Here is a 20,146-nt window from a genome sequence, read left to right on the forward strand (position 1 = left end):
CAGTCTATTGATAAAAATGTTAAAAGTTATCTAAGCCTTCCACAAGTCAATCCTTTTGCTGGTGGAGGGCCTTGCCTCGATGTTGATGGCTACTGATTGATCAGGGTGGTGGTTGCTAAAGTCTGTGATGGCTGTGGCAATTTCTTAAAACAAGACACTAGTAAAGTTTGCACATTGATTGACACTTCCTTTCAGGAAAGATTTCTCTGTAGCATGCAATACTGTTTGATAGAATCTTACCAACTGTAGAACTCCATTCAAAATTGGAGTCAATCTTCTCCAAACCTGCTGCTGCTTTGTAAGTTTAGGTAATATTCTAAATCCTTTGTTATCATTTCAACAACCTTATCATCTTCACCACAAGCTAGACTGCATCTCAAGCAACTGCTTTCTTTGCTTATCCATAAGACACATCTTCTCATTTGTTGAAGTTTTATTGTGAGATTGCAGCAATTCAATCACATCTTCAGGCTCCACTTCTGATTCTAGTTCTCTTGCTAGTTCCACCACATCTATAGTTACTTTCTCCACTGAAATCTTGAAGAATCCCTCAAAGTCATCCATGAAGTTTGGAATCAACTTCTTCCAAACTCCTGTTAATGTTGATATTTTGACTTCTTCCCATGAATCATGAATGTTCTTAACGGCATCTAGAATGGTGAATCCTTTCCAGAAGGTTTTCAATTTACTTTTCCCAGTTCCATCAGAGGAATCACTATCTATGGCAGCTATGGCCTAATGAAATGTATTTCTTTTTTTTTTTTATTTTTATTTTTTTATTTTTTTTTGGGGGGGGGGGTACACCAAGTTCAGTCATCTGTTTTTATACACATATCCCCGTTGAAATGTATTTCTTAAATGATGACTTGAAAGTCAAAATGACTCCTTAATCCATGGGCTGCAGAATAGATGTTACGTTAGCAGGCATGAAAACAACATTGATGTTGCTGGGTGACCAGGTGCACTGTCAATAAGCAGTACTATTTTTAAAGGAATCCTTTTTTCTGAGCAGTAGGTCTCAATAGTGAGCTTAAAATGTTCACTCAATCGTGTCGTAAACAGATGTGCTGTCATTCAGGCTTTGTTGTTCCATTTAGAGTGCACAGGTAGAGTAGATTTAGCATAATTCTTGAGGGCGCTAGGATTTTTGGAACGGTAAATGAGCATTGGCTTCAACTTAAATCTGCATTAGCCCCAACAAGAGAGTCAGCCTTAACTTTGAAGCTTGGAAGCCAGGCACGGACTTCTACTCTCTAGCTATGAAAGTCCTAGGCGGCATCCTCTTCTAATATAAGGTGGGTTTGTCTACATTGAAAATCTGTTGTTTAGTGTAGCCATCATTAATGATCCTAGCTAAATCTTCTGGATAACTTGCTGCAGCTTCTGTCAATACATCAGCACTTGCTGCTTCACCTTGCATTTTATGTCATGAAGATGGCTTCCTTCCTTAAACCTCATGAACCAACCTCTGGTAGCTTCAAACTTTTCTTCTGCAGATTTCTCACCTCTTTCGTCCTTCATCAAATTGAAGAGCTTAGGGTCTTGCTCTGGATTAGGCTTTGACTTGTGGCTGGTTTGAGCTTCTATTCAGACCATTAAAACTTTTCCACACCAGCAAGAATGTTGTTTCACTTTCTCATAATTAGTGTGCTTACTGGAGTAGCACATTCAATTTCCTTCGAAAACTTTTTCTCTGCATTTGCAACTTGGCTAACTGGTGCAAGAGGCCTGACTTTCAACCTATCTCAGCTTTTGACATGCTTTCCTCACTAAGCTTAATCGTTTCTAGCTTTTCCTTTAAAATGAAAGACATGCAACCCTTACTTTTACTTGAATACTGGGAGGCCATTGTAGGGCTATTAACTGGCCTAATTTCAATATGGTTGCATTTCAGGAAATAGGAAGGCCTAAGGAGAGGGAGGGAGATGGGGAAACAGCCAGTTGGTGGAGCAGTCAGAACATACACATTTATTGATTAAGTTTCCCATCTTAATGGGAGCAGTTTACAGTGCCCCCAAACAATTACAATAATAATGTCAAAAATCACTCATCACAGATCACCAAAACAAATATAAGAATAATTTAAAGTTTGAGGGATGTAGATTGGTTCAAGATGGCAGAGTAGAAGGACATGTGCTCACTCCCTCTTGTGAGAGCACCAGAATCACAACTAACTGCTGAACAGTCATATATAGGAAGACACTGGAACTTACCAGGAAAGATACCCCACATCCAAAGACAAAGGAGAGCCACAATGAGATGGTAGGAGGGGCACAATCACGACAAAATCAAATTCCATAACCTCTGAGTGGGCAACTCACAAACTGGAGAACAATTGTACCACAGAAGTCCACCCACTGGAGTGAAGGTTCTGAGCCCCACATCAGGTTTCCCAACCTGGGGGTCTGTCAATGGGAAGAGGAATCTCCAGAGAATTAGATTTTTAAGGCCAGCAGGATTTGATTGTAGAACTTCAACAGGACCAGGGGAAACAGAGACTCCACTCTTGGAGGGCACACACAAAGTAGTGTGTGCACCAGGACCCAGGAGAGTGACACCATAGGAGACTGAACCAGACCTACCTGCTAGTGTCAGAGGGTCTCTTGCAGAGGCTGGGGGTGGCTGTGGCTCACCATGGGGACAAGGACACTGTCAGCAGAAGTTCTGGGAGGTACTCACTGGCATGAGCCCTCCTGGAGTCTGGCATTAGCCCCACCAAAGAGCCTGGAGTCTGGCAACTCCAGCACTGTGTTGCCTGAAGCCAAACAGCCAACAGGGAGGGAACACAGCCACACCCATCAACAGACAAGCAGATTAAAGTTTTACTGAGCTCTGCCCAGCAAAGCAACACCCAGCTCTACCCACCACCAGTCACTCCCGTCAGGAAGCTTACATGAGCCTCTTAGATAGCCTTATCCACCAGAAGGCAGACAGCAGAAGCAAGAAGAACTACAATCCTGTAGCCTGCAGAGCAAAAACAACAATCACTGAAAGATAGGCAAAATGAAAAGGCAGAGGACTACATACCAGATGAAGGAACAAGATAAAACTCCAGAAAAACAGCTAAATGAAGTGGAGATAGGCAACCATCCAGAAAAATAATTCAGAATAATGATTGTGAAGATCATCCAGGACCTCAGAAAAGGAAAGGAGGCAAGGATCGAGAAGATGCAAGAAATTTTTAACAAAGATGAACAAGAATTAAAGAACAAACAGAGATGAACAATACAATAACTGAAATGAAAAATACACTAGAAAGAATCAATAGCAGAATAACTGATGGATAAGAATGGATAAGTGACCTGGAAGACAGAATGGTGGAAATCACTGCCATGGAACAGAAAAAAGAAAAAAAAATGAAAAGAAATGAAGACAGCCTAAGAAACCTCTGGGACAACATTAAATGCACCAACATTCACATTATAGGGGTCCTGGAAGGAGAAGAGAGTAAGAAAGGACCCAAGAAAATATTTGAAGAGATTACTGTCAAAAACTTCTCTAACATGGGAAGGGAAATAGTCACCCAAGTACAGGAAGTGCAGAGAATCCCGGGCAGGATAAACCCAAGGACAAACACACTGAGACACATAGTAATCAAATTGAGAAAAATTAAAGACAAAGAAAAATAATTAAAAACAACAAGGGAGAAAAAACAAATAACATACAAAGGAGCTCCCAAAAGGTTAACAGCTGATTTCTCAGCAGAAACTCTACAAACCAGAAGGGAGTGAGACAATATATTTAAAGTGATGAAAGGGAAGAACCTACAACCAAGAATGCTCTACCCAGCAAGGATCTCATTCAGATTGGATGGAGAAATCAAAAGTTTTACAGACAAGCAAAAGCTAAAAGAATTCACAAAAGCAGCTCTACAACAAATGCTAAAGGAACTTCTCTAAGTGGGAAACACAGGAGAAGAAAAGGACGTACAAAAACAAGCCCAAAACAATTAAGAAAATGGTAATAGGAACATACATATTGATAATTACTTTAAATGTGAATGGATAAAATGTTCCAACCAAAAGACATGGACTGGCTAAATGGATACAAAAATAAGACCCATACATAAGCTGTCTAAAAGAGACCCATTTCAGACCTAGGGACACATAGAGCCTGAAAGTGAGGGGATGAAAAAAGATATTCCACACAAATGGAAATCAAAAGAAAGCTGGAGAAGTAATACTCATATCAGATAAAATAGACTTTAAAAGAAAGAATGTTACAAGAGACAAGGAAGGACACTACATAATGATCAAGGTATCAATCCAAGAAGATATAACAATTATAAATATATATGTACCCAACATAGGAGCATCTCAATACATAAGGCAAATGCTAACAGCTATAAAAGGGGAAATTAACAGTAACACAATAACAGTGGGAGACTTTAATACCTCACTCACAGCAATTGACAGATCATCCAGACAGAAAATTTATAAGGAAACACAAGCTTTAAATGATACAATAGACCAGATAGACTTGATATTTATAGAACATTCCATCCAAAAATAGTAGATTATATTTTCTTCTCAAGTGCACACAGAACATTCTCCAGGATAGATAACATCTTGGGACACAAATCAAGCCTTAGTAAATTTAAGAAAATTGAAATCATATCAAGCATCTTTTCCAACCACAATGGTATAAGATTAGAAATAAATTACAGGGGAAAAAATGTAAAAAACATAAATACATTGAGGCTAAACAATATGCTACTAAATAAACAAGAGCTCACTGGAGAAATCAAAGAATAAATCAAAAAATACCTAGAGACAAATGATGATGAAAACACAACATCCCAAAACCTATGGAATGCAGCAAAAGCAATTCTAAGAGGGAAGTTTATAGCAATACAATACTACCTCAAGAAATAAGAAACATCTCAAATAAACAACCTAACCTTACACCTAAAGGAACTAGAGAAAGAAGAACAAACAAAACCCAAAGTTAGTTGAAGAAAAGAAATCGTAAATATCAGAGCAAAAATAAATGAAATAGAAACAGAGAAAACAATAGCAAAGATCAATAAAATTAAAAGCTGATTCTTTGAGAAGGTAAACAAAATTGATAAACGTTTAGCCAGGCTCATCAAGAAAAAAAGGGAAAGGACTCAAATCAATATCAGAAATGAAACAGGAGAAGTTACAATAGACACCACAGAAATAAAAAGCACCATAAGAGACTACTACAAGCAACTATATGCCAATAAAACAGACAACATGCAAGAAATGGAAAAATTCTTAGACAGGTATATCCTTCCAAGACTGAACCAGGAAGAAATAGAAACTATGAACAGACCAATCACAAGTAATGAAATTGAAACTGTGATTAAAAGTCTTCCAACAAACAAAAGTCCAGGACCAGATGGCTTCACAGGTGAATTCTATCAAACATTTAGAGAAGAGCTAACACCCATCCTTCTCAAATTCTTCCAAAAAATTTCAGAGGAAGTAACACTCCCAAACTCATGCCATGAGGCCACCATCATCCTAATACCAAAATCAAAGATACTTCAAAAAAAGGAAAATACAGATGAATATCATTGATGAATTTAGATGCAAAAATCCTCAACAAAATACTAGCCAACAGAATCCAACAACACATTAAAAGGGTCACACAACATGATCAAGTGGGATATATCCCAGGGATGCAAAGATTCTTCAATATATGCAAATAAATCAATGTGATACACTATATAAACAAAGTGAAGAATAAAAACCATAAGATCATCTCAATAGATGCAGAAAAAGCTTTGCCAAAATTCAACACCCATTTATGATAAAAACTCTCCAGAAAGTGGGCATAGAGGGAACCTACCTCAACATAATAAAGGCCATATATGACAAACCCACAGCAAAGATCATTCTCAATGGTAAAAAACTGAAAGCATTTTCTCTAAGATCAGGAGCAAGACAAGGATGTCCACTTTCACCACTATCATTCAACATAATTTTGGAAGTCCTAGCCATGGCAATCAGAGAAGAAAAAGAAATAAAAAGAATCCAAATTGGAAAAGAAGTAAAACTGTCACTCTTTGCAGACAACATGATACATAGAAAATCCTAAAGATGCCACCAGAAAACCACTAATTGATGAATTTGATAAGGTTTCAGGATTCAAAATTAATGCACAGAAATCTCTTGCATTCCTATACACTAACAACAAAAGATCAGAAAGAGAAATTAAGGAAACAATCCCATTCACCAATGCAACAAAAAGAATAAGATACCTAGGAATGAACCTAACTAAGGAGGTAAAAGACCTGTACTCAGAAAACTGTAAGACATTGATGAAAGAAATCAAAGATGAAACAAACAGATGGAGAGATATACCATGTACTTGGATTGGAAGAATCAACATTGTGAAAATGACTATACTACCCAAAGCAATCTACAGATTCAATGCAATCCCTACCAAATTACCAATGATATTTTTTACAGTACTAGAACAAAAAAAAAATCTTACAATTTGTATGGAGACAAAAAAGACCCTGAATAGCCAAAGCAACCTTGAGGGGAAAAAAATGGAGCTGGAGGAATCAGACTCCCTGACTTCAGGCTATACTACAAAGCTACAAAATCAAGACAGTATGGTAGTGGCACAGAAAAACAGAAATATAGATCAATGGAACAGGATAGAAAGCCCAGAGATAAACCAATGCATCTATAACAAAGGAGGAAAGGATATAGAGTGGAGAAAAGACAGTCTCTTCTATAAGTGGTGCTAGGAAAACTGGACAGCTACATGTAAAAGAATGAAATTAGAACACTCCCTAACACTATTCACAGAAATAAACTCAAAATGGATTAAAGACCTAAATGTAAGACCAGACACTATAAAACTCTTAGAGGAAAACATAGGAAGAACAATCTTTGACGTAAATCACAGCAAGATCTTTTATGACCCACCTCCTAGAGTAATGGAAATAAAAACAAAAATAAAAAAATGAGACAATGAAACTTAAAAGCTTTTGCACAGCAAAGGAAACTATAAACAGGATGAAAAGACAACCCTCAAAATGGGAGAAAATATTTCCAAACGAATCTACGGACAAAGACTTAATCTCCAAAATATATAAACTGCTCATGCAGCTCAATATAAAAAACAAACAAAAAATCCAATCAAAAAATAGGCAGAAGACTTGCATAAGTGTTTCTCCAAAGAAGACATACAGATGGACAAGAGGCACATGAAAAGCTGCTCAACATCACTAATTATTAGAGAAATGCAAATCAAAACTACAACAAGGTATCACCTCACACCAGTTAGAATGGGCATCATCAGAAAATCTACAAACAGCAAACGCTGGAGAGTGTATGGAGAGAAGGGAACACTCCTGCACTGCTGGTAGAAATGTAAATTGATACAGCGACTATGGAGAACAGTATGGAGATTCCTTAAAAAACTAAAAATAGAATCACCATATGACCCAGCAATTCCACAACTGGGCATATACCCAGAGAAAACCACAATTTAAAAAAACACATATACACTCCAATGTTCACTGCAGCACTATTTACAATAGCCAGGTCATGGAAGCAACCTAAATGTCCATCAACATACGAATGGATAAAGAAGATATGGAACATATATACAATGGAATATTACTCAACCATAAAAAGGAACAAAATTGGGTCACTTGTGGATGGGACATGGATGGACCTAGAGACTGTCATACATGAACTAAGTCAGAAAAAGAAAACCAATATCATATAGTAACGCATATATGTGGAATCTAGAAAAATGGTACAGATAAACCAGTTTGCAAGGCAGAAATAGAGACACAGATGTAGAGAACAAATATATGGACACCAAGGGTGGAAAGCACAGTGGGGCAGGGGTGGTGGGATGAATTGTGAGATTGGGATTGGCATATATACACTAATATGTATAAAATAGATAACTAATAAGAACCTGCTGTGTAGCACAGGGAACTCCACTTCACTTTGCTGTACAGCAGAAACTAATGCAACATTGTAAAACAACTATACCCCAATAAAAACTAAAAATTAAAAAAAATAAAGTTTGAAATATTGTGAGAGTTACCAAAATGTGACATAGAGACAAGAAGTGAATAAATGCTCTTGGAAAAAATGGCCCCGAGAGACCTGTTTGAGGTAGGGTTGCCCCAAACCTTCAATTTTTATAAAAGGTAATATCTTCAAAGCACAATAAAGTGGAGTGCGATAAAATGAGGTCTGCCTATACATAGTAGTCATGTGCCAATATCCTGCTTTTAAGAACACAATGTCTTTGAGAAGAAGCCTTGAGAAAAAGTAAAAATGAACAGAAAATTCTGATTTTCTGAGTTTTAGTCACAGTTTCATTCTTTCCCTCTCCCTTTCCTCCCCATTCTCTGTCTCTCTCTCCCCCTGTGTCTGTCTCTCTCTCCTTCTCCCTTTTTCTCTCTTTCTCCCCTTTCCTCTCCTTCTCTCTCCCTCCTTTCTTTCCAGTTCCTCTCTCCTCTCTGTCTCTCTCCCTCTCCCTCCACACCCCACTCCCCTTCCCATTCTCTTGCACCGAGCATCATTCACCTTTAGCACACCCGGTGGCAAACAGCTTACTCTGGTCCAGGTGGGAAGCAGCAGGCAGCTGGAACCTTGACGGTTGCTTAGGAAGAATGTTCTCAAGGATTTATCCTCAGAAATAGTGTATGCAAAGGAAGCAAGGGGCTGTGGGGAAGTGGGCTGATGTCACTGTTTATTTTTTTTGAGCAGGATTTGGATTGCCAAGTCCCATTTAATCTTGGACATCTCTGAGCGTGGAAAAGTGGAAGTACTTTTATGTACAAGATCTTTCAAGTAAGCAAGCTAGTAACTATTTGGCAAGTTGGGCTCAAGTTCCTGGCATTCTTTGTGAATATCTGGCCTCTCACAAACGGTCAATGACAATCAGTTGTTAACGTTGATGATGAGGGTGATTTTCTCCCCTTTATCCTCTGATCAATTGTGTTTCCTGCAACTCACCCATCAGCCAACAACAACTGCTCTGTAAGCCTCGCTCCTTCTTGTCCACACCACCAGCAGGGCTTCCCTTCTGCTTGGAACCGGTGTCCTCCACAGAGCATGTGATGACCACAGAAGAGGAGCTGGCACCTAGCACCGTGGCAGTCACTGTTTCAGAGAACGTGGTAACAGGTCTCTGTGTTATGAGAATGAAGCAGAGCTTCATCTACACATGAAGCCCTTTGAGAAAAGTTTGCAAGTTTATGAAGAACATAGGTTTTTATTAGTAATTTCCATGAAGCAAACTTAATATGCCTGGCAATTACTGAAAACACAGAGGGGGGTTATCTATATAGACAGAAGTCTTCACATAAATCTCTGAAGACAATAAGCTTATAGAACAATTACTTTCATGACTCCCTTTCCATAAAGTCCTCATCTTTGGGGAGAAGATACTAACACCTAAAAAAGATGAAATAGAATCAATTACGGCATAGTAAATATTTCCACGATGTTGTTTCTAAGGACATAGTGCCTTTGCCTTTGATCATTAGCAGATAAAATGTTTACTGAACATTCAAAAACAATTTTGTTTCCATCTCCCAACACTCCCATCCATGGCCCTAGCTTCACCCTCAGTGACCCTCAAAGACAGGGAAATAGCTATCAATTACCACATGATATGGAAAAATGAGACAATCTCATAAATTGTTCATAATTATTCAAGACATCATATTGACTTTTTTAGCCCAACTATTTGAACTTTTAAGCTGGTGTTTTCCTTCCTTTTTAAAAAATGTACTTTAGTGTCAAGTGTCTAGGAAATGTTTTTAACTCTTCATTTCATATACATCACAACAACGATTCAAAGTCAGCCAAACTAAGCAGTGATTTTGTGCCGAGCATATAAATGAAAAGATGGAGCCGAGTGAAACTCAACTGCCAGCTCAGGCCCCATCGCTTTCGGTCATACAACTGATGCTGGTTCCAGCTGCTGCCCTCTTTCTAGGGAAAGTTCACTAAGATCTGCACCTTCCCCAGAACTCACAACTCCTGCCCCCACTGGTGCTGAAATAGGTTTCCCTAAACACCAGATTCCACTGACAGCTCATCTCCCAGGTACTTTCTTTTAGTTTTGGAACCAATTCTCTTTTCTCAGAATCCCTTAAAAAGCACTCAGCAAGGCTCTCGAGTATATAGTAGATTTTACGGAAGATTTGGACTAAGAAAATAGTTTACATTGGAGTAACTCAATTTCCCAAAGTTAAGTATTAGCCACGCTTATTCTTAAGCTCCTTTTACCACCCCAGCACCTGGAATTTCTCACTGCCGACATTCTGCCCTGATCACAGCCCAGGCCTGGCTGCTCACTCCCTTCCCCCTCCCCAATACACTCTTCTTTCCTATCCCAGATGCCTGCTTTTTTCAGTCAGATGTATTTGGCCTTGCTTTACCTTTTTGTCTCTAGCCAATCTAATCCACTCCCTCATGGCCTCATCCAGTATTGTTCTTACCCTACCATGGAGCTCCCTGTTATGGACCATCTCAGCATCTCCTGAGATGCTTAATGGAATGGTATTGATTAGAATGCAAATTTCCTCCTTAGTGACCGAGCATGCACAAGGCAGAAGAGAAACTGTAGCAATCCATTCAAACTATGACGGATTATCCAAGAGGGTTTGATGAAGGAGATGGCCCCTGAGAGATAAAGGGGGTTTGAAGGATGAGCAGATATCTGGAGATGTCAGGAAGGGAAGGTGCTTCAGGGCAGAGAGCAGCCAGGTATGGAGGTCATGGGCATGAGGCTACCAGGCATGACTGGAAAGCTACTGCCAGTATATTGTTATTTTTTAGCCAGAGAGGGATGTTAGTAGAGAAAGCCAGATGAGAAAAGATCTTTCATGTCACCCATCCTAAGGAGGTTAGGTTTTATGAGCAAAGAGATTTGCATTTTGGAAAAATCACTTTGAAGATAATGTAGAGAAATTACTGGTAGAGCAAGACAGAAGGTGGGAGACATATGTCAGCTATAGAATTGGTTCAGAGAGGTGATGTGGGCTTAGCATTAATATAGTGGTAGAGAATGAGGAGAACAGATTAGAGAGTCATTTGGGGGTAAAACCAATTGGATGGTGCAGCATGTTACTTTAAGTGAATGTTGTGAAGAGGAAGAAAAGGACTAGAAGAGATTTGTTATTCTCCCTAGTGCATTAGCAGACCCACTTTCTCCCAAAATGGGGGAGGGAAGTTTCTGACATCTCTTCCCATTTTTTTTCTTTGCCACTAGAAGGTCTTTCTATAGCCACTGATCTAGGTGCAGGATTAAGAGGCAGAACTAGATTCAACTGGACAATTTGCACCCAAAAGTTCTACCAGTCAACATGAGTTAGTTTACAGAGAAACAGCTTATGATAGGCATTTTCTAACTAATCCTTCCCTGAAATGTTTGCTTGGATGATAGAGAATCTGGAAATTTGGCTTAAGCCTTGAAGAAAAATTTTATTTGGGGAATAGTCTAGCTAAGACTTTAACTATCAACTGCTGTAAGCCTAAAACTACTTTAATAATGAAGTCTTTTAAAAATAGTATATGTTAAGCGAGCTCAATTTAATTAACATAAAAATTCAACTTTATGTCTGTTAGGAACTGCCTTCAGCTTTAAGTAACAGAGAACTAGCTACTACAGTGGATAAAGCAAATAGCTGTCTTATTTTTCACACATGACAAGATTTCTGGAGGTTGGCATTCCAGGATCACAACAGCAGCTTCAAAATGATTTTGGGGACCCAAGTTTCTACTCTTATTCCATTCACTCTCTATGGGTAGCTTTTATCCACATGTGTTTTGCCACCATCAATTTACCTTCAGATTCTAGGCAAGATAAAAGGAAAAACAAAACAAAACAAAATCATAACAACCTCTTGTCAATTGAAATTGCCACCTTGAAAAGAGTTTTCCCAGAACTGTGTCACATGGTTACCTCTAGCTGGGCATGTTACTATTCAAAACAAAATTGAAAATTTGCCAGTTATAAGACAAGAACAGGCATGAAGTAACAAAGCTCTTCTACGTTGTTCCTCGGGGTCATCTTGAATATTCTTGGTCCTTTGCATTTTTGAATGAAATTTAGCCAATTTCTAAAAAAGAAAAATGCTGGGATTTTTATCATGATTGCATTGACTCTATATATCTCAGGGAGCATTGATATCTTAACAGTACTAAATTTATAGTCAAAAAACATAGTTTGTTGCTATATTTACATATTTGATATCATGCAACAGTCTTTTGTAATTTTCTTATAGATATTTTATCATATTCTATTAGATTCATTCCTGGCTTTATAAGATTTTTAGTGATATGGTGACTGGAATTAAGTATTCATAAGTTTTGTTGTCAGTATGCGGAAATAAAGTTGACTTTTTCACTGATGTTAAATCCGGAGACATGACCAAGTCAGTTTAGTTATGCTAAAACTTGGCTTCTAGACTCCCGTATTTCTGCGGAAACCAGAATGTCTTTGGTAAATAATACCTTTTTTCTCTTGTCCTATTGCACTTTCCTTTCTTATAATGTCTGATTATGATGCCAAGGTTATGCTGATCCCATAAAATGAATTTGGAAGTGTTCCTATTTTTCTATTATCTAGAGGAGTTTGAGAATGATTAGAATTATTTATATCTTGAATAGTTTAAAAGATTTCATTGGGGAAGACTTTTGGGCCTAGAGTTCACTTTGTGAGGAGGATTTTAGTTATTGGGGTAAGTTCCTTACATCAAAAGAAAAAAAAAATAACACTGCACATAAAATATCATACGGGAGCTTGTGGAAAACAATTGCTAACAGGGAAAGTAGCCTTTCCATGTAGCCTGAAAGGCTTTCCCTCCTATTTCGACACTGAACACGGAGCTCCAGCCGGCTTGCCATTCATCGTAAGAAACAGAAGGTGTGTGGGTCCCTCACATATTTCACCACCTTCTCCAAACTCTTGATCAATGCTCCATACCCTAAGAAAACACTCCATAAAAAACTTCATTCGAGTAGCCTTAGGAAACAGGTATGTCTTAAAGGGAGAAAAGGTTAGCCTACAGAGAAAAGACATTGTCTCCTACTCAGCTATGAAAAACAGAACACAGGGCAGCTTGAAATCTCCTCTAGGCTGAGCAGTATTACAGGACTCTTAAACAAGGTACTATATGATTCACCATTCACAATCTTCCACTCACTTAAAGAACACAAGGCATCGTTTGTGTTGCTTACCATAAATAAAAGTTTGGTATACCCCTGTATGAGAAGTATGTGGAACTGTACCTTGAGAAAGGCTTAACCTTCGGAGGGCTTGAAGCACATCTTTTTTACCTCAACATCACGTAGGAATATACACACTAAATTTAAAAGTTTCTGGAAGAAATCACTACTAAGATCACACAAAAGGTATACTATCCCTTCCCAGAAAACAAACAAACAAAAAAACCAAAACCAAAACCAAACAAAAAACACCCCTAGAAAAACATCAGATTAGAACTCCGGAAAAAAGATCTTCTGGTTACTATGGGAAACTCCTCATTGTGTAAGGGGAAAAAAGGGAGGGGAGAGGGGACGTTTCTACTGTCAGCTAGACACCTATTTTTAAGATACAGGTAAATTAGCCTAAACAAACACTGTTGTTACCTGTCTATGAGAGAAAATGCTACCAGCTTCAGCCACTTGGTGTAAGTTCCTTACATGGAAAGAACACTGTGCCCAAAAGACCTTACCTGTAGCTTGTGAGGAACACATTCACTAACAGGGAAACAAGTCTTTCCCTCCTCGTTTAAAGGCTTTGCCTCCTATTTGTCCCCGAACACAGAGCTCCACCCAGCTTGTTATTCAACATGAGAAACGGAGGGGTTTAGTTCCCTCACACGTTTCACCACCTTCTCCAGACAGTGGGTGCATATCCCATACCCAGAGACAACACACTGTGTAAAAGTTCCTTCATCTTCCTTACAAGAAATGCGTACTTTGTCAGAAAGGGAAACACGACTTAGCCTTTCGTGGAAAGGCATTTTCTCTTATTCAACTTTGAAATACCGACCATAAAGCAGCTCTAAAATTCCTCTGGATTAAGCAGCATGAGAGGGCTCTTAACCAAGATATTGATACTACATGCTTCACCCTTCAAATCTATGCTCCACTCCCTTCAAGAACACAGAGCAGATTTGTTGTTTCTTCCCTTAAGAAACAATTGGCTACATTTCTTTCATGAGAAGTATGTTGAATTGTGTCTTGGGAAAGGTTTTATTTACCTCCAGAGGCTTTAAACATAGCTTTTTTTAGCACACACTTCTAGATAGGAACACACTTCTAGATTTACAAGTTTCTGGAAGAAATCACTACGCGGATCCCACACAAGGTAAAACTTCCATTCCCAGAAGAAAACCAAACTAAACAAAACTCTGAGAAAAACTTCCTGTTGGGAGTGTGGTAAAAAGATCTGGTTAGTACGGCAAACTCTTCCGTTGCGTATGGGAAACAAGATGAGCCGTCTTCTACTGTCAGCTAGGTACCTGTTTTTAAGATGGGGAAGTTTGCCTACACAAACACTGTTGTTACCTGGCTGTAACAGAAAGTGCTAAGTGCTTGGGCCACTAGAGGTAAGTTTCTTATGTGTCAAGAACGCTGTGCCCAAAAGCTTTTTCCTGTAGCTTGTGAGAAACACATACATTAATAATCAGAGAACCAAGACTTCCCATGCAGTGCAAAAGGCTTACTGGCCTATTTCTCCACTGAACTCGGAGATTGACTCAGCTTGTCATTCAGTGTAAAAAATGGAAAGTGTCAAGGTCCCTCACTCATTTCACTACCTTCTCTAAATTCTGAAGAAATGTTCCATACCATGAGAGAAAACTCTACATCAAACTTCGTTCATCTAGCTTGTAAGCAAGAGGTACATCGTGCTAAGAAGAAAGACCCTTAGCCAACCATGAAAAGGCATCCTATTCACTTTACCCTATTCACCTTTGAAACATGGAATCTGGGGCAGATTCAAAGCTTCTCTAGGTTGAGCAGTGTCACAGGGCTCTTAAACAAGACATTATATGCTTCACCCTTCAAATGTATCTTCCACTCCCTTAAAGAACACTGGGCATAGTATCAGTGGTTGTTTCTCCCCCTAAGAAACAATTGGCTACATTCCTTTCATGAGAAACATGTGGACTTGTGCTCTGCCTTCTCAGGGCATTAAGCACACCTTTCTTACCTCCTCATCACATAAAAAATACTCTTGTTAGATTAACAAGTTTCTGGAATAAATTTCTACTCAGATCACACACAAGGTATAGCTTCCCTTCCCAGAGAAGAACACCCTGAGAAAACAGGAGTTGGGAGCTTGGTAAAAATATCTTTGGGTTAGTACGGGAAACGCTTCATCGTGCATGGGAAAGAATGGGTTGTTGTTTCTACTGTCAGCTAGCTACCTGTTTTGAAGACACATGGAAGTTAGCCTGTACAAACACTGTTGTTACCTGTCTATGATAGAAAACACTACCTGCTTCAGCCATATGGGGTAAGTTCCTCACATGGGAAAAAAACAAAAACAAAAAACAAAACAAAACAAAACAAAAAAATGACTCCAACATTTCTTTACTAGAGGTTGAGAAACACATACATTTATTAACAGGGAAAAAAGGCTTTCCATGCAGTCTGAAAACCCTTCCCTACTATTTTGCTTTTGAACACAGAGCTCCACCCAGCTTGCCATTCAATGTTAGAAATAGTAGTTTTAAAGGTCCCTCACACCTTACACTACATTCTACAAATTCTGGATCAATGTTCCATACCCTGTGAGAACACTCTCAACATAAAGCTTTAAAAAACAAGTACATTATTACTCAGCTATAAGAAGCAATGAAACTGGGACATTCCTAGAGACATGGATGGACCTAGAGACTGTCATACAGAGTGAAGTGATTCAGAAAGAGAAAACAAATACCGTATATTAACACATATATGTGGACTATAGAAAAATGGTACAAATCAACTGGTTTGCAAGGCGGAAATAGAGAGACAGATGTAGAGAGCAAACATACGGACACCAAGTGGGAAAAGCGGGGAGGGTTGGGGAGGAGTGAATTGGGAGATTGGGATACCAAATTGTATGCTCTAAATATATGCAGTTTATTGTATGTTAACTGTATCTCAATAAAAGTTCAAAAAAAAAAAAAAAAAAAGGACATGATCTCCATGGGAAACAAGTCTTAGCCTACAAGGAAAAGCCTCCTCTCCTATTCACCTTTGAGACACAGAATTTAGTGGTGGCATGAAAGCTACTCTGGAAGCCGCTGGATGTTCAGATAAAGAGCTGGTTGAGCCGCCTGGGTCTGTAGACCTTGCTCTTGCTTCAGAGCTGTTGACAAGATGCTAATACATTGCTGATCCCTCATCTCAGGCAGACCGGAGCTGACATTTCTTGCTCAAGTTTATGCAATGTAGTGATAGCGAAGTCTGGATGGGGTTGATCTTGGAGAGACAGCAATGAGTGGTCCTGAAGCGAGATCTTAGTTCCCTGCCCAGGAATTGAGCCTGGGTAACCTGGATGAAAATCAGAAATCCTAGCCACTAGACCACCAGGGGCTAGAGGCTAGAGGCAAAGTGGCCCTAGCTCTTTCCCCCGTTTGAAAGCAAGAATATTTCAAGGAGGCAAGAACTGTAAAAACAGGTACAAAGTTTATTATTACAGACACAGCATAACGTATGGGAGAGCACACAAAGAACCTGTTTATTTAAGACAGAAGCTCGGCAGAAACATACAGCCAGAGAGAAAGGGTGTGGGCATCCTCTGTAATGAGGATGAGAGTGGTAAAGAATTAAATCACTCGTACAGGACAGTCCTTCCGGGTCTTTACTTTTGGCCAAGTACCTTGTTTCTTCTTTCACACCTGACTGGTCCTAGGACCCTCCTCACGATGCACGCGCAGCTTTTTGCTGAGATGGATCCCACCCCCGAGGCCTGTGGGTACATGTCCACACATTATGGGGTGGCAACCCTCCCTTTTTTTGACCCCCAAGGAGCCTTCCTGCACATGTGCAGACAGGGAAGTTTTCCTCGACCTTAGGAGTGGTCATCTTACCTCTTTACTTTAGCAGAGCTCAGCTTCTACCACTAGCTTTGTCCTTGGAGTGTCTGGGTGAGAACCAAGCTTCAGTTTTACTGCACTGGACAAACACCAGCCGTCCGGCCCAGGCGCCCATCTATCTCCTACCTCAGGGTCTCTGAATAATTACTGATGTGCAGCCTAGGGATTTTCCCCTTTGGTCAAACCATACCCAGACCACAATTCCTTTATACAACTTTGGTCGAGTGATAATGTTATCTCAGAAAACGGAACTGAATAAAACATTAGGAACTATAGGAGGTTATATTAGAAATGTAAGGGTCTATGTAATTGTGTTTGGGAAATTTTAACAGTGGTAGTATATCAAGATTTTAATTTGCTTGGTGATGTATCTGTTCACCCTTGAGGTATATCCACCTTGAGTTTGTTATGGTTTACTACTGCTGGTGATCACTTTGATTCGATAGCTGATGTATTTACAGAAATTCAGAAACAGGTGTTTTTGATTCAGCGATGTCTCCAGCATCTAATTTGGTATGCAAGGAGGTCATATATCATATTTATAGGAATTCCATTACATTCATAATAAGGTGAATATTTTCCCTGGGCAACATCTTAAAGTTTATCAGGAAAATTATTATGTATTCATGGCCAGAAACATGAAAGGATGTAATTCTGAATTTACATTTCTTTTCCCCCTTGTTCTTTCTGAATCATCTTGCTCTTTGAGAAGCAAAAGATTGAATAGCTTTTTCTTTATAAATTCTCAGCTTTGTTTTCCAGCATCCCAGCGGGGGAGGTAATGGTTTAAGTGTTTAGAAGCCATGTTAAGTGAAAATCTTCACTCTGGAGAGGGGCTGATAGGACACTGAATGAGGCCTAAATAATGCTGCTGGATGTTGGGATAAAGAGCTGGTTTAGTCTCCTGGATCTGTAGACCTTGTTCTTGTTTCAGAGCTGTGAACAAGATGCTAAAATATATTGCTGATTCCTTGCCTCAAGGAGCTGCATCAAGGCTTAAACTTGATTTAAGCACACAACACCTGGAAATATTTTTATCCTCGTCACTCCAGGCTGGATTTGAACTGCTGACTTGGAGGTGGAGTATTCTACAGCCCAGGCCCAATCCCTGGAGTCAATCTCCTTCTGATACATTTTTTATTGTGCTGGGTTCTGAGAAGTGATGTTAAATAGTCCTGAGCAAAAATATGATGACGTTGCTACTGCTGGCATCGATGGCAATATTGACGTGATGTAGTTTTTCTAGATTCTTCTCTTTTATTAAAATAAAAAGTGTAAATTAGACAATATACCATAAACAAAAACCAAAAAGGGAGGCCGTAATCTACACAGAGGGGACAGTTTGGTTATGCATTTCTGCACAAAGGAAACATAAATTTTTCTAAAGAGGCTTGTCGGCACCACTATTCATAAATGTGTGTTCAACAGAGAGTCTAATTGCCTCATTTGTAGTGGTAGGACATGCTGGTTTCCTTTCACATTATTTACCCATCCCCTGAGATTTGGGGGAGACAGTGAGGCTGCATTTCAAACCTGAGGGCTTCTTGTCTTAAACATTGCTTCTGTCTCCATGACAAGTGTTTCATTGTCACTTCTGTCTGGATTCCTATTTTGTTCAGTCAGTTGTTGTCTTTGCAGAGTTGACAAGTTTTAGCGAAGGTTCTGAGAATGTTTTTTAAATCCTTCAGTTAAAATAGTTCTTCAAAAATTAACTAGTATGTTGTATATCCCTTTATGAGTGAAACAAGACAAACTGCACACACTCTTGTACCTTATCCCTGTGCACTGAAATACAATAATTTACATCTGTATAGTATTTCCCTTTCATGGATATCAATCCTCAAGTTACAGTCACTTAGGTAACTGATAGGTAAGGCAGACCTATTAATTCATTCTTTTAATAATTCTTTTATTAAACCATGTATTTATTGAACACTGATGTGTCAGGCATTGAGCTAGGTTCCAGGGATAAAAAAAATATCAAAAAGCACTATTCTTATCTTCTAGAAGTTTCTACATGTTCAGTTCTGGTGGAAGCTAGCAAAATCTAATACTCTAAAGTAAGTATGTACAAAGTGTAGATGGGGAAGCAGGGAAGGATTCTTAAAGTCAGCTTGGAGTTTAATAGGAATAGGAAAAGATTTCAAAAAGAACAAGAATTTAGGGTAAGATGTGAAAAGAAAACTGTTTTCCACACTGGTTGAAGGAGGGCATTGAAGTTGGAGAACTATTACCATTGTTTTATAGATATTAACAAAATTAAAACCGTTCTCAAGGTCATGAGGCTGCTAGATGAGATTTCAAGTACTTGGACTGAGATGTTTCATTCTTTTTCCATTACATCCCACTGCACCAATCAACAACCAATATGGATTTTTCTAGTCTTTGTAATTCTATAAAAGCAAGAGGTATATATATTCATCTTGCTTGAGTATAAGGCATTTGAGGTCTTAGGGGGAGAGATACAAATCTAACTTGTAGTTTTTACTTTGCATATTATTTTTACTGATATATAAAGGATATATAATGAAGTCTTAATATTGTGTGTAACTTGATGAAGTTTTACAATGTGGGCATATCCAAAATCAAGATTTAGAGCACTATAAGCTCCTCCACAGTCTTCCTCAAATCAACTCAGTAATTATAATATGCCATTGAAGGAATATACCACATTTATTTATTCTTTTGTCTATGAACATTTGGGTTATTTCCAATTTGGGTCTCTTGCGAATAATACTTTTAAGAACATTGTGTGCGTGGCTTTGGGACACGTGCATATTTCTGTTACACAGATATAGGGTACTTCCCTAGGAGAAGAATTTCTGCTTCATAGAATATGTATACATCCAGCTTCTGTAGTTACTGCCACATGGTTTTCCATACAATCCAATTTTTCAATATCTTTTATCATGACTAGTAATTTTCTTGTCTTGTTTAGTAAATCTTTGCTTGCCCCAAAATCATTAATATATTTTCTATATATTCTTCTAGACTTGTTATTTTATCTTTCACATACAGATCCACAGTCTCTCTGGAATAGATTTTTGTGTACGATGTGTTAGGGTGTGTTAGGGTGAAGTTGTATTT

The sequence above is a fragment of the Hippopotamus amphibius genome, chromosome 2 (genome assembly GCF_030028045.1).
Source record: "Hippopotamus amphibius kiboko isolate mHipAmp2 chromosome 2, mHipAmp2.hap2, whole genome shotgun sequence".
Lineage (NCBI taxonomy): Eukaryota > Metazoa > Chordata > Mammalia > Artiodactyla > Hippopotamidae > Hippopotamus > Hippopotamus amphibius.